The following is a 13,108-nucleotide window of genomic DNA, read 5'->3' on the forward strand; positions in this document are numbered from 1 at the left end:
CTTCCCTGGTGGCACAGTGGTTAAGAGTCCGCCTGCCGATGCAGGGGATACGGGTTCGTGCCCTGGTCCGGGAAGATCCCACATGCCGCGGAGCGGCTGGGCCCGTGAGCCATGGCCGCTGAGCCTGCGCGTCCGGAGCCTGTGCTCCGCAACGGGAGAGGCCACGACAGTGAGAGGCCCGCGTACCGCAAAAAAAAAAAACAAACAAAAAAACACTTATCTGTTGCATATTTAAGAAAATAAACACACCTCCAGAAGTCAGTAGCTGAGGGACAGGCGCCGGAGCCAGGCTTCCTGGGGTTGAATCCTTCCCCCACTACTGACTGGGTGACCTTGGCAAGTTACTTCACCTCCCTAAACTCACTTTTCTCATTTATAAAATGGAAATAATAACGAGTCAGACTCATAAGGTTGTGTGTTGTGAGGAGTAGCTGAGGTAATACAGGTGGACATATAGTACCAGAGCTGACTAATTGCTCAACCATATGTGGTTGCAATAACTTCCCCGATACGTCCCCACGGCCCACTCTCACCCGTGGAACCTTCCTGTCCTCCCATCTCCCTGCCCAGACCCTTTCTAACTCAAGAGTCATGTGTGTTCCACCTGGTATACTCTTGTTCACAGGTCAGATGCCCTCTGTCTGCCGCAGTGATTCAGTTGGACAAGGTTTAGCTGCATGTGATCAAATTTCAAAATAACATTAAATTAGACCATGAAGTTTTTTTTCCCTCACACATAATAGAAAGCAGGAGGTGGTTGGTACAGGGCTGGGATGGCAGCTTCAAACAAACAATCAACAATCGCTCTTTCCATCTTCCTGTTCTGCCAACATCAGTCCATGGATGCTTCATGGTCCAAGATGGCTGCATGAGCACCGGCCATCAGTTCCACAGATGGTGGTGACCTGGTCTAAGACAGTGACAGTGGATTCCAGAGAGATTTAGAAAGTAGAATCAACAGAACTTGGTAATGGATTCAGCATGGAAATAGGGACCATGGAGGTGTCGAGGTTGACTCCTGAGTGGTTGATATGAGAGTTAGATATTTTTCCCATCTCCTGAGACAGGGACAGTGGTCCAATAGCCAGGAAGTGGTGGGCACTAGAGTGTCACAATGTATGTTAGCATATCAACACTGTGAGAAAGCATGCAGGGAAGATACGTAGTCTAGCCTGGTGTTAGACATTAGCAAGGTATGGAAAAGTCAACTAAATCTAGGTGAGCTTGAGCCCAGAGCTGCCATCTTGAATTTCAAGTGAACGTTTACTTGCCTTATGGTTTGGGCTGTATACCCCTGGATGATGGTGCTCCCAAACTGCAGGTTAATATCCAGGACTGGGTTAAAAGTAATCATTCCAAGAGAAAAATTGGCAGTGAAAGTGTTCGGCTGGTACCTCAGGCTTTTGACAACAGAGGCATATCTGTTAGTCTATACACACACCGAGCATATAAACTCAGTGAAACGTGGAGCATAACATTGAGGGAGGAGAAACAGTGTTTACTAAAATCTCCTAGTGAGTGCTAGGCATGTGCATATATATTTGAGGAGAAGCCTCATTATTTAAAACTCTCAGCGCTGTCTTGCCATTGCCTGAGCCCCCAACACACCTCATAGTCTGGAGAACTATAAAGCTTGGGAATATCCTGCCAGGGAGACAGTGAAAGGCAGCTCGGCGTGGCATGAACAGAATGGACTCCTCTGCCTCCTTTGGATGCACAGGAAACGGGCAGGGGGAGCATCTTCTTTAAGGGCGAATCCAAACTCCACCCTGGAGTTGCTACTTCCTTTTGGCTTGCACTGCAGAGGATAAAGTATTCACTGAACCACAAAGCCCCTGGATGCCAGGAAAAGAATACGTCTTGGTCCCCATGTTCCCTTCCCCAGGGAAAGGGTTCAAGCAGAGGAAGCTCCCACCTCTCCGCTCAGAAGGCAAATCTCTTTTATGGCCTCCCTGTGCATTCATGCTCGTGGAGGCCCGTGGGCCTGGCCTCCCCATCACCCTGGGTTCCTGGGAAGAGCCTCTTTCCAGACTCCACCTCTGAGCTGTTGACTTGGTCAAGGTCAAGGCATCGAGAGAAACGTGAGGGTTACCCTGAGGGTTCTGCCATGCTGGGGAGGCCTTTTCAGAGCCAACTCTCCCTCAATGTGAGGGGCTGCACTGGCCCCGTCCCAGAGGCTGTGCTGGTCCCAAGGGAAGGTGTCTGTCATCCCCATCTGTGTTCTCTCTTGCAGGTAAGTCGGACTGGAGCAGCGGGAGGGCTGTGTGATGACACACTGGCAGTTTGCGAGCAAAAGCGGCCACAGTAAGACACGAGTGATTCACTGCATCTCGATTCTTAGCTAGGGTGGTTTCAATGTGCAGACTTCTCCTGTCCCAGAGGAGACTTCTCTGGGTCTGGAAAGGGGATGCCGAACCTCGGGGTCCCATTGAGGGCCCCTAGCTTCAGTTAGGGGAGGCGTGGCTTTTGGTTGGAGGGGACGGTGGCTTCTGGGTACCATAAGGTACCGTAAGGCCTGTGCATGTGGCTGGCACTGGGCTGCCTGCCTCAAGGGGGTATCTCCCCATGATCTGCGACATTGGTTCTGAAGAATTTCGTCTGACAGCTTCAAATGGCTGAGACCTACTGGCATGGTTTGCAAGGATGCAGGGAACTTTGGGGGGCCTCATCAATCCCACCTGGGCGCTCCAAAAGACCCTCGACCTCTGTGGCATGCAGCCTCGGCCGTTTCCAAACTCATGGCATCCCACCAGCCATGTCACCCGCCCCTGGCTTAGTGTCTCTTCCTGACACTGTGTCTCTTCCTGACACTGTGTCTCTTCCTGACACTCTTCCTGTCACTGTATCCCACCCATCACCTCACGTCAAAGTTCCAGCCGATGGGAACAATTTTTAGACTTTTAATGACAGTCTAAAACTGTTTTAAACTGCTTTAGACAGTTAATGCGCATGTGGGATGTTGGACTGGGACGTCACTGTAAGGCCGGGTTTCTAGTGACATTTCATTTCTGGCACTAAAACGTCAAAGGCTCAAGAGGCACCTGTGTGTGCAACCCCAGGACCTGGTTGTTAACCCTCGCCCTGACCCCCTTCACCTTCTCCGTGGTTCCGAGCCTCAGGACCCTGTTGTGGACAGGGCCATCTCTTGCCCGGAAGGGAGTTCGGGACAGCTTCCCCGAAGAGCTAGGCGAATTCATTTTCTCTAGATCTTAAGGGAACGGGACATGCCAGGGATGTGAATCCTGTTCCCAGGATGCTTTAGAAAGAGGTGCTCCCATAAGACTTGCATATGATTTTTCCCAGGGTGCTTTGGGGTGGCTGCTCCTGGGGTTCTGTATCCATCGGGAATATGGGATGAAGGGAGAGATAGATGCCTCCAAAACCCCCAGCTTTAACCCCACGCCTCCCCCAACCTAAGCTAGTTTCCTGGCAGGAAACCCAGGATGCCCTCTCTGAAAAGTAAATGAAATATCCCTAAGACCAGGCACGTGTTTGGCCCCCAGGATATGGCCTGAATCTCAGCAGGACCTTCCCCAGACAGCAGCGGATGTCTCCCAGGGGAGACCCCATACACTCAACAGCTTGTCCCAGACCCTGGATCGTCACGTCTGCTGGGGTAGGGGAGGCCTGATCCCCTGGGTCCCAGCCGAGACTCAAAAGCAATCCCATCCTCTTGGGGATGTTTCGGCCTTTCGGTCGGCTTTGTTTTCCCAAAATCAAATTGATGGGATGTTTCTGTTCAGAAACCACTCCACCCTCTGGCATAAAGGAGGCCTTTGGAAAAAGGGCTCAGAAGCCCTGGATCCTGCAGTGTTGGGGGGGGAGGGGTGTAACTGAAACGCCCAGCATTTCATAACAGGGGCCAGTTGCTCCCTTGTGCATTTCCTAGTTTGATGCCCACGAAAGCCCTACAAGCATAAGTCTAGCTCATTTTTAAGCACTATAAAAGTGTCTTTGAAAATGATTGTAAGGTGATCATTTGGTGTGGCTACTGTTAAGACTAAGGTGCAAAACCCTTAGAGGAAACAAACGACATCAGCAGAGGGCAGAGTGAGGCACCCCAAAGTGTCGTCTCCTGCAGGACCGGCCTAACCCGGTGCACAGACCTTCCCCCTCCAACCTCTCCCACCACCCAGGCTTGCCCCAGCCTGCCCGAATCCCTCCTGCCTTTGAAGTGGGGGTAAATGAGTGTCCTCCTCACATTAGCCGAGGGTGCCCCTGTAAGAGGTGACTCAGGTCCTCTGAGCATGCCACTGAGTCCCACAGCCCTTAACCCTTCCCCATGCCAGACTGTCCTCCCCGGCAGGGTCTTCACCCCGCCTCTCCTGTAGAGTGCGATAGCCCTGAGAAGGGCAAGACACAGGCTCTCCTATCAGCACCGGCATTTATGAGCGGAGCACTTACTCCCTGCCACTCCCGTCCCCCTCGATCCTCACGGCCTCCCTGGAGGTGTCTTCAGTTCCTCTGGGTCAGGTGCATGAGGACAGGGCAGCTAAGCCATTGCCCCAGATCACGGGCCAGTAGGCGGCAGAGCTGCAGGTGACTCCTGGCTGACATCTCTGCTACTCCTCATGGCTTCTCTCTAGACCTAAGAAGGGAAAGGCGTGAAGAGCCCAGGGGCTGCCCTCAAGAAGCAGGTGGGCAAGAGGAAAAAGGGGAGGGGCCACAGGTATTGAGCACTTACTGCGTGCACACGGTGCCATGAACTTGATACTCATCATTGCTAGTGTCACAGACCTCCAAAGCCTGTGGAAGCAGACGGAACGCCCCCCCACACTTGCCCCTCTCCCAATGGGCACTGTTGTTAAATGGTCCCAGTTCATTGAATAAACCTGGGGGCAACAGGGGGCCTCCACCGGCCTCCAGTCCTGCTTTCCCAGTATCGTTATCAGAGTGAGGGCTCGGGGCCCACAGGCCAGTGCCCTCCTGCCCAAAGCCAGGTCTAAAGGACAGACGTGGGGGAGTTCCGTACGGAATTTACTTCAAGCCCCGTCCCCTTCATTTTGCTTTTAAACTTGTCTACCTGCATCTGCATCAAGCCCAGCAGGGCCGAGGGCTGAGGATGGATCTGAGAGAAGCAAAGTCAGATGCGGTGATTAAAATCGATAGTCTACATAATGCATCAGAGCTCACATCATTCCACTTCATCTTTAAACCCACGACCTTCTTGCAATTGGGATTATTATCTCCATCTTACTGGAGGAAACTGATGAGACCCTGAGCGATAAAGTGACTTACTCAGGATCAACCAGTTAAGAAGTAGTGAATCCAGGTGTGGGAGTCTGAATAACGGTTCCCAGGTGTGAGCTGTGGATATTACCTGATATGACAAAAGGGACTTTGCAGATGTAATTAAGTTCAGGATCTGGAGATGGGGAGACTTTCCTGGATTACCCAGGTGGGCCCTAAATGTAATCACAGGGTCCTTATAAGAGGGAAGCAGAGGGAGGTTAGGCCTGGCAGAGGAGAAGGAGACGTGAGGATGGGAGCTAGAGGTTGGAATGATGCCAGGAAGGGGTCCCAAACCAAGGAACACAGGCAGCTGGGGGCTAGAAAGGGCAAGGAAATGGGTTCTCCTGAGCTTCAAGCCCTGCCGACACCCTGACCTCAGCCCAGTGGCTGATTTCAGACATCAGGCCCCAGAACTGTAAGAGAATAATTTGTGCTCTCTTAGGCCATCAAGTTGATGGTAATATGTTATAGCAGCCCTAGGAAACTAACACACCAGGATTACAGCCAGCCTTCTGACTGTGTTTCCTCACTGCTCTGCCACGTGGCGGATCCCGCTGGTCTGTGCTGGGCCTCTAGTCGGACACCTTCCTTCCCTAGACTCAGGGTCTCCTGCAGCCAGGAGCACAGTGTATCACCACTGCATCCCCAGGGCTCGGTGTGTGTAATAGGCACCAGGAAGTGAGACTCACCTTCCCCTGACTGAGGACACAATAAACTGCTCATGAGTTTCCCACTAGATCTCAACCTCTCTAGCACCACGGCCCTGCCTGTTCAACCATCTCCAGTGTGTGGCTTGCAGGGCTTTTGTGGCTTCTTTGCTTCACAGTAGGAAAAAGTGGTGAGGCAGGAGATAAAAGCTTTGCAGTCAGATTTTGGGCTGAGATCCTGGCCAGCTGGGTGGCCGTGGGCCAGGCCTTCAACCCCCTGGATGTTATGCCTCCCCCTGTTAAATGGGACATTAGATTAGCAGCCCCTCCCAGAGCTGTTCTGGAGGTAAAGCAAGGTGATGTATACAGTGACTTGTGCACGATCAGCCTCTGTCACTCACCAGCCCTCACTGGATGGGTCGCTGAACCTCTCTGAGCCTTACCCTCTTCATCTATAAACCGTCAGTGCAGACCTCTGCCAAGCAGGGCTGACCCAGAGCAGGGCCATTGACTCTCTCTCCCGATGAGGAAGCCTGGCTACAGGAGAAAGTTCATGGAGAGCCTTAGGAAAGAAAAGAAGTCTTGGGAAGAGTAGGGCGGGGCCAGATAATGAAGACCCTTGAATGCCGCTTTTTTCCCATTCTTTCTGCAAATGTTTACCGCACACTTACCCAATGTCAGGCTCTGATTTAGTGGCGCCTACAAGGGACGAGGTCCCTGCTCTCATGGAGCGGCCAGACAGATGCCCAAGGCAGTCAGTGATCAAGCCACAGTAGACCTTTTCTTTGAAGTGTAGTTGATTTACAGTGTTGTGTTAATTTCTGCTATATAGCCAAGTGACTCCATTTACAGACATATATTCACAGACATAGAGAACAGACTTGAGGTCGCCAAGTGGGAGGGGGCGTGGGGGAGAGATGGACTGGGAGTTTGGGGTTAGTAGATGCAAACTATTACATTTAGGATGGATAAACAACAAGGTCCTACTGTACAGCACAGGGAACCAAATCCAATCTCCTGGGATAAACCATCATGGAAGAGGCACAGTATGACTTTTGAGCAGAGACTGAACATGTCGACATCTGTGAGCATCCGTCTGGCTTTTCTGGGAGAGCGCAGCAGAGTGGAGGAGTCCAGAGGCCAAGTCAAAACTCTGTTGCATCTGTTCAGGGCTGAGGGGAGAAGGGGCTGAGCTGAGAAACAGCAGGAGCGTGAGTGCCCGTCTCTCATCCAGACTAGTGCTGATTTGTGCCCATGTCCCCAGCAGCCACGCAGGTCACAGAGTGACTCAGGGGACAAGGTAGGGAAAGAGAATTCAAGATGACTGAGGTTTGCAGCCTTCAGAAACTGAAGGGGTTTTGGAAGACTTGGGACCACCAGCAGAGGGAGCCAGCTGGAAGCCCAGGGTCTGGTTCGCTCTTTCAAGCCCTGGCCTGCCCTTGCCCTCAGGTCACAACCAGTTCAGCAAAAACCTCTGCTTTGGGTAGTGTAGTCATTTTCATAATGTCGATTCTTCTGATCCAGGAACATGGTACATCTCTCCATCTGTTTGTATCATCTTTAATTTCTTTCATCAGTGTCTTATAGTTTTCTGCATACGGGTCTCTTGTCTCCTTAGGTAGGTTTATTCCTAGGTATTTTATTCTTTTTGTTGCAACAGTAAATGGGAGTGTTTCCTTAATTTCTCTTTCAGATTTTTCATCATTATTGTATAGGAATGCAAGAGATTTCTGTGCATTAATTTTGTATCCTGCTACTTTACCAAATTCGTTGATTAGCTCTAGTAGTTTTCTGGTAGCATCTTTAGGATTCTCTATGTATAGTATCATGTCATCTGCAAACAGTGACAGTTTTACTTCTTCTTTACCAATTTGGATTCCTTTTATTTCTTTTTCTTCTCTGATTGCTGTGGCTAAAACTTCCAAAATTATGTTGAATAATAGTGGTGAGAGCGGGCAACCTTGTCTTGTTCCTGATCTTAATGGAAATGGTTTCAGTTTTTCACCATTGAGAATGATGTTAGCTGTGGGTTTGTCATATATGGCCTTTATTATGTTGAGGTAAGTTCCCTGTATGCCTACTTTCTGGAGAGTTTTTATCATAAATGGACCTAGAGTCAGTCATACAGAGTGAAGTAAGTCAGAGAGAGAAAAACAAATACCGTATGGTAGCACATATATATGGAATCTAAAAAAAAAAAAAAAGGTTCTGAAGAACCTAGGGGCAGGACAGGAATAAAGACACAGACGTAGAGAATGGACTTGAGGACATGGGGAGGGGGAAGGGTAAGCTGGGACGAAGTGAGAGCGTGGCATGGACATATATACACTACCAAATGTAAAATAGCTAGTGGGAAGCAGCCGCATAGCACAGGGAGATCAGCTCGGTGCTTTGTGACCACCTAGAGGGGTGGGATAGGGAGGGTGGGAGGGAGGGAGACGCAAGAGGGAAGAGATATGGGAACATATGTATATGTATAACTGATTCACTTTGTTATAAAGCAGAAACTAACACACTATTGTAAAGCAATTATACTCCAATAAAGATGTTAAAAAAAACAAAACAAAACAAAAAGCACCTCTGCTGCAGTGATTATGGTGGAGCAGGGCCCAGAGCTGAGGCAGGACAACCCTCAGGCCTCAAGGGAATCCCCCATCCCTGTGCAGCTTGGCCCTGAAGACGTAAATGCTTATATAAGAAGGGAAGCTGAAAATTAATGAACAAAGTGGACAACCTATTAGGAAAAGGAAAACAGAATAAATCTTAAGAAAGTAAAAAAAAGGGGGCTTCCTTGGTGGCACAGTGGTTGAGAGTCCGCCTGCCAATGCAGGGGACACGGGTTCGTGCCCTGGTCTGGGAAGATCCCACATGCTGCGGAGCGGCTGGGCCCGTGAGCCATGGCCGCTGGGCCTGTGCGTCTGGGGCCACAACAGTGAGAGGCCCGTGTAACACACACACAAAAAAAAAAGAAAGTAAAAAAAAGGAACTAATAAAGATAACAGCAGAAATTAACTTTTGTAAATAAATAAATAAAATACTAGATAAACTTTTTAAAAGACTCATCAAGAAAAACAGAGAACACATAAATAGGAAGGAAATAGGAAGGAAAAAGGAAACGTAAGACCTTAAAAGATTTAAGAGGATATTCTGAACAAACTTCTTGGAATTAGAAAACTTATAGGACATATAAAAATTTTTATAAAAATAGAGACTTTCCAAAACTGACTCAAGATGAAGTTAAAAACTTATAACCTCAGAGAAATTATCAGTTGATGAATACCTTTCCTCAACACAAACCTCAGGCCCAGACACTTTTACCAGTTGATTGTAATGCATCTTCAAGTAAAATTTTAAGAAGGAACACTTCCCAACTTGTTACAAGGCAAGCATAAGCTTGACATCAAATCCTGACCAAGAAAGGAAAATTAAAAGCTAATATCGGTCATGTAGATATACATAATTTTTAAAAATCCTCAACAAAATACTATCCAACTGAATCCAGCAACATAAAAAACCTGAGATTATCTCAGGAATGTAGGGTTGGTTTAATATTAGAAAGTCACTTCAAGAAATTTACATTAACAGATTAAAGGACAAAAATCATGTGCTCATCAACACATGGGATGAGGTAAAAGCATTTGATAAAATCTACCATCTGTCCATTATCTTTTTAAACATAGCAAACCAGGAATAGAAAGAACTTTCTTACCCTGTTAAAGGATATTTGGAAAAAGCATGCAGCAACCATCATACCTAAGGAAGAATCACTGAAAGCATGCCCTTTAAGTTTGGGGGCACTGACATCCCTTCTTTTAAATGTGGTTTTGGAAATCCTAGCTAGCAAAGGAAGGCGAAAGAAATCAACAAAATGTGTAAGAATTAGAAAAAAAACTTATTTATGGGTGATATGTTTGCCTAACTTCAAATAATCTAAGATATATTATTAGAATTCCAGTATTCGACAGGATTTTTGGACAAAAATCAATGAAAAAACAAACACCAAGAGCAAAAAGATAGAAACTGGAATTTTTAAAATACCATTTAAAAGAATACTAAATGTCTAAAATATCTAGGAATAATCTCACAAAAGTTGTGTAAGACATTTGTGGAGGAATTAATAAAATTTTATTGATGGCCTTAAGGAAGATCTATATAGATGGGGAGAATGAGCCATGACCTTGGACTGGAAAACTCAACACAGTAAAGATGTCAGTTCACCCCAAAGTGGAAAATGATTTTGATGAAATTCTGATCAAAATTCTAACGGTTTGGGAACTTTAAGAACTACTCCCAAAATGTTTATGGAAATGCAAATAATCAAGAATGACAGCCATACTTTTGGAAAAACATGATGGGAGAATTGATCCAACCAATTAGTAAGACAGGATAAAAGCAAGAGTGGCGAGGAGAGTGTGGTTGTACAGAGATAAACAAACAATGGAACAGTGGAAAACAATAGCTCAGAAGAAGACTCCCACAGATACAGGTACCTGATATGTGACATGCAGAGCAGTGGAGAAAACAAAAGACTTCTATATAACTGTGCTGGGACTATTGGTAATCTATAATGGAAAAGAAATTAAATTGAACTCCTACTTCATAGCCTACATAAAAATCAATACCAGGTGAATTAAACACCTAAATGTGAAAAAGAAAAATGATAAAACTTTCAGAAGACAATATAAGAGAATATATGTATGGCCTCATGTTAGCAAAGAATTTCTTTAACAAGATACGAAAAGTACAGACCATAAAGGAAAAGATGAATAAATTTGACTTCATTAAAATTAAGAGCTCTCTCCACCAAAAGACACTTTAAAAAGAGGGTTAAAGTATAAGCCATGGAGGGGGAGAAGTTATTTGCAGCACATATAACCAAAGCACATATTCTGGATACTTAGAAGACTAAGGATCCTGAATATATGAACATGGCCTATGAACTGAGTTGAAGAAAACAAACACTCCAACATAAAAAAATGGGCAGAAGATATCAAGAATAATTTCACAGAAGAATTTTTGTGTGTGTGTGGTCAGAATACATTTATTGACTTTTTTTAACATCTTTATTGGAGTATAATTGCTTTACAATGGTGTGTTAGTTTCTGCTTTAAAACAAAGTGAATCAGTTATACATATACATATGTCCCCATATCTCTTCCCTCTTGCGTCTCCCTCCCTCCCACCCTCCCTATCCCACCCCTCCAGGCGGTCAGAAAGCACCGAGCTGATCTCCCTGTGCTATGCGGCTGCTTCCCACTAGCTATCAATTTTACGTTTGGTAGTGTCACAGAAGAATTTAAAGGGTCACAATTTTAGGCAAAGTCGCTGAACCTCATTAGTAGTCAGAAAACCACAGATTAAAACACAGGGAGACAGACTTAGAGAACAAATTTATGGTTACCAGAGGGGAAGGGCAGGGGGGAGGGATAGTTAGGGAGTTTGGGATTGACACATACACACTACTATATTTAAAATGGATAACCAACAAGGACCTACTGTATAGCACAGGGAACTCTGCTCAATATTATGTGACAACCTAAATGGGAAAAGAATTTGAAAAGAATAGATACAGGTACTGAATCACTTTGCGCTATGCCTGAAACTAACACAACATTGTTAATCAACTATACTCCAGTATAAAACAAAAAGCTAAAATAAAAAACACAATGAGATACGATTTCACAGTCACTAGATTGACAAGAATTAAGGAATTTATAAAGAATTGGTGAGAATATGGAGCAGCAGGAACTCTTACACATTCCTGGTGGGAAAGCAAATTAGAACACTAACCTTGTAAAATAGTTGGGCAACGCCTAGAAAAGTTGAATATGACCCAAAAATGGCCCAACAATGCCACTATTCAATAGTTACCCCAGAGAAATTCTTGAGTAAGTCCTTTAAGAGACATATGCAAGGGTATTTGTTGCAGCACGATTTACAACAGCAAAAACAACTGGATACAGCTTAAATGCCCGTCAGTAGCTGAGTGAATAAATTATGCAAAATAAAAATACATATGGGGATAAGATTTATTTCAACGTGTTCTCAATCTTCCCCTCCTCTCAAGTATATTTGCCTTTGCCTGCTATCAAAGTGTCTTCTCTTCCAGGACTGTCTGTTTAGCTTGTGTGCTGAAAAACAGATATATTGAGGTATAATTGAAGTCCAAGAAGCTGTACATATTTAAACGGTGACGTCTTACTAGTTTTGACGTATGGCTGTACCTATGAAACCACCACAATCAAGATGTGAATATAGCCATCACCCCAAAAGTTTCCCCATGCCATTTTTTTGTTCCCCTCCTTCCATGGCTCCCCATCCTGTCATTCTCCACCTGGGGCAAACACTTATCTGTCACTATAGTTTGCATTTTCTAGAATTTTATATAAGCGGAATCATAATATGTATTCTTTCTTATCTGGCTTTTTTCACGCAACATGATTACTTTGAGATTTGCCATGTTATTACCTAGCTGACTACTTCATTCCTTTCTGTTGCTAAGTAGTATTGTATTTACATCGTATGGAGGTACCACAGTTTGTTTATCCATTCACCTGTCGATGGACATTTGGGTTATTTCCAATTTTTTTGGCTACTGCACATAAAGCTACTCTGATATTCATGTACAAGTCTTTATATAGACAAGTACTTTCCATTCTCTTGGGAAAACACCAAGGGAGGTGTTGGAATTATTGGATCCTATGATAAGTGAATGCTTAACTTTTAAAGAAATTGCCAATTTAGGATTTTCTTACCATCGCTCTGTTAGTAAATTGGAGTTCATCAAAATTTGTAACTTCTGCTCCAAGAGATATTTTTAAGAAAAGGAAAAGGCAAGCCACAGGGCGAGAGAAAATATTTGCAAAGCGTACGTCTGATGAAAAAGAATGTAGATTCGAAATAAACAAAGAGAATAACCACCATATTTCCCACTAAGCTATGAGTAACTGGTACAAGGATTATATTTTAAAAGGAACGTTCTGAACACAAAGGAATTTCAGATCTGGGGAATTTTAGGCCCACTAACCGGGAGAAGGGGTGGGTGGGACGTGATCTCTGCTAATATTTCTGAAGGGACGAGGACTTGGGATCTTCTTGGCTCTTGGGGGTACAACTAGGGAAAGGTGGGTCTCAGAGGGACAACTCTGGTCTCTGTAGGAAGAACTTTCTAACAGTCACAGCTGCCAGAGTTCAGACAAGTCACTTTGATAGGTAGTAAATACCCCTCA

Source organism: Delphinapterus leucas, chromosome 3 (genome assembly GCF_059928025.1).
Source record: "Delphinapterus leucas isolate spDelLeu-1000000601 "Yukka" chromosome 3, BTC_Dleu_Yukka2, whole genome shotgun sequence".
In the NCBI taxonomy this organism is placed as follows: domain Eukaryota; kingdom Metazoa; phylum Chordata; class Mammalia; order Artiodactyla; family Monodontidae; genus Delphinapterus; species Delphinapterus leucas.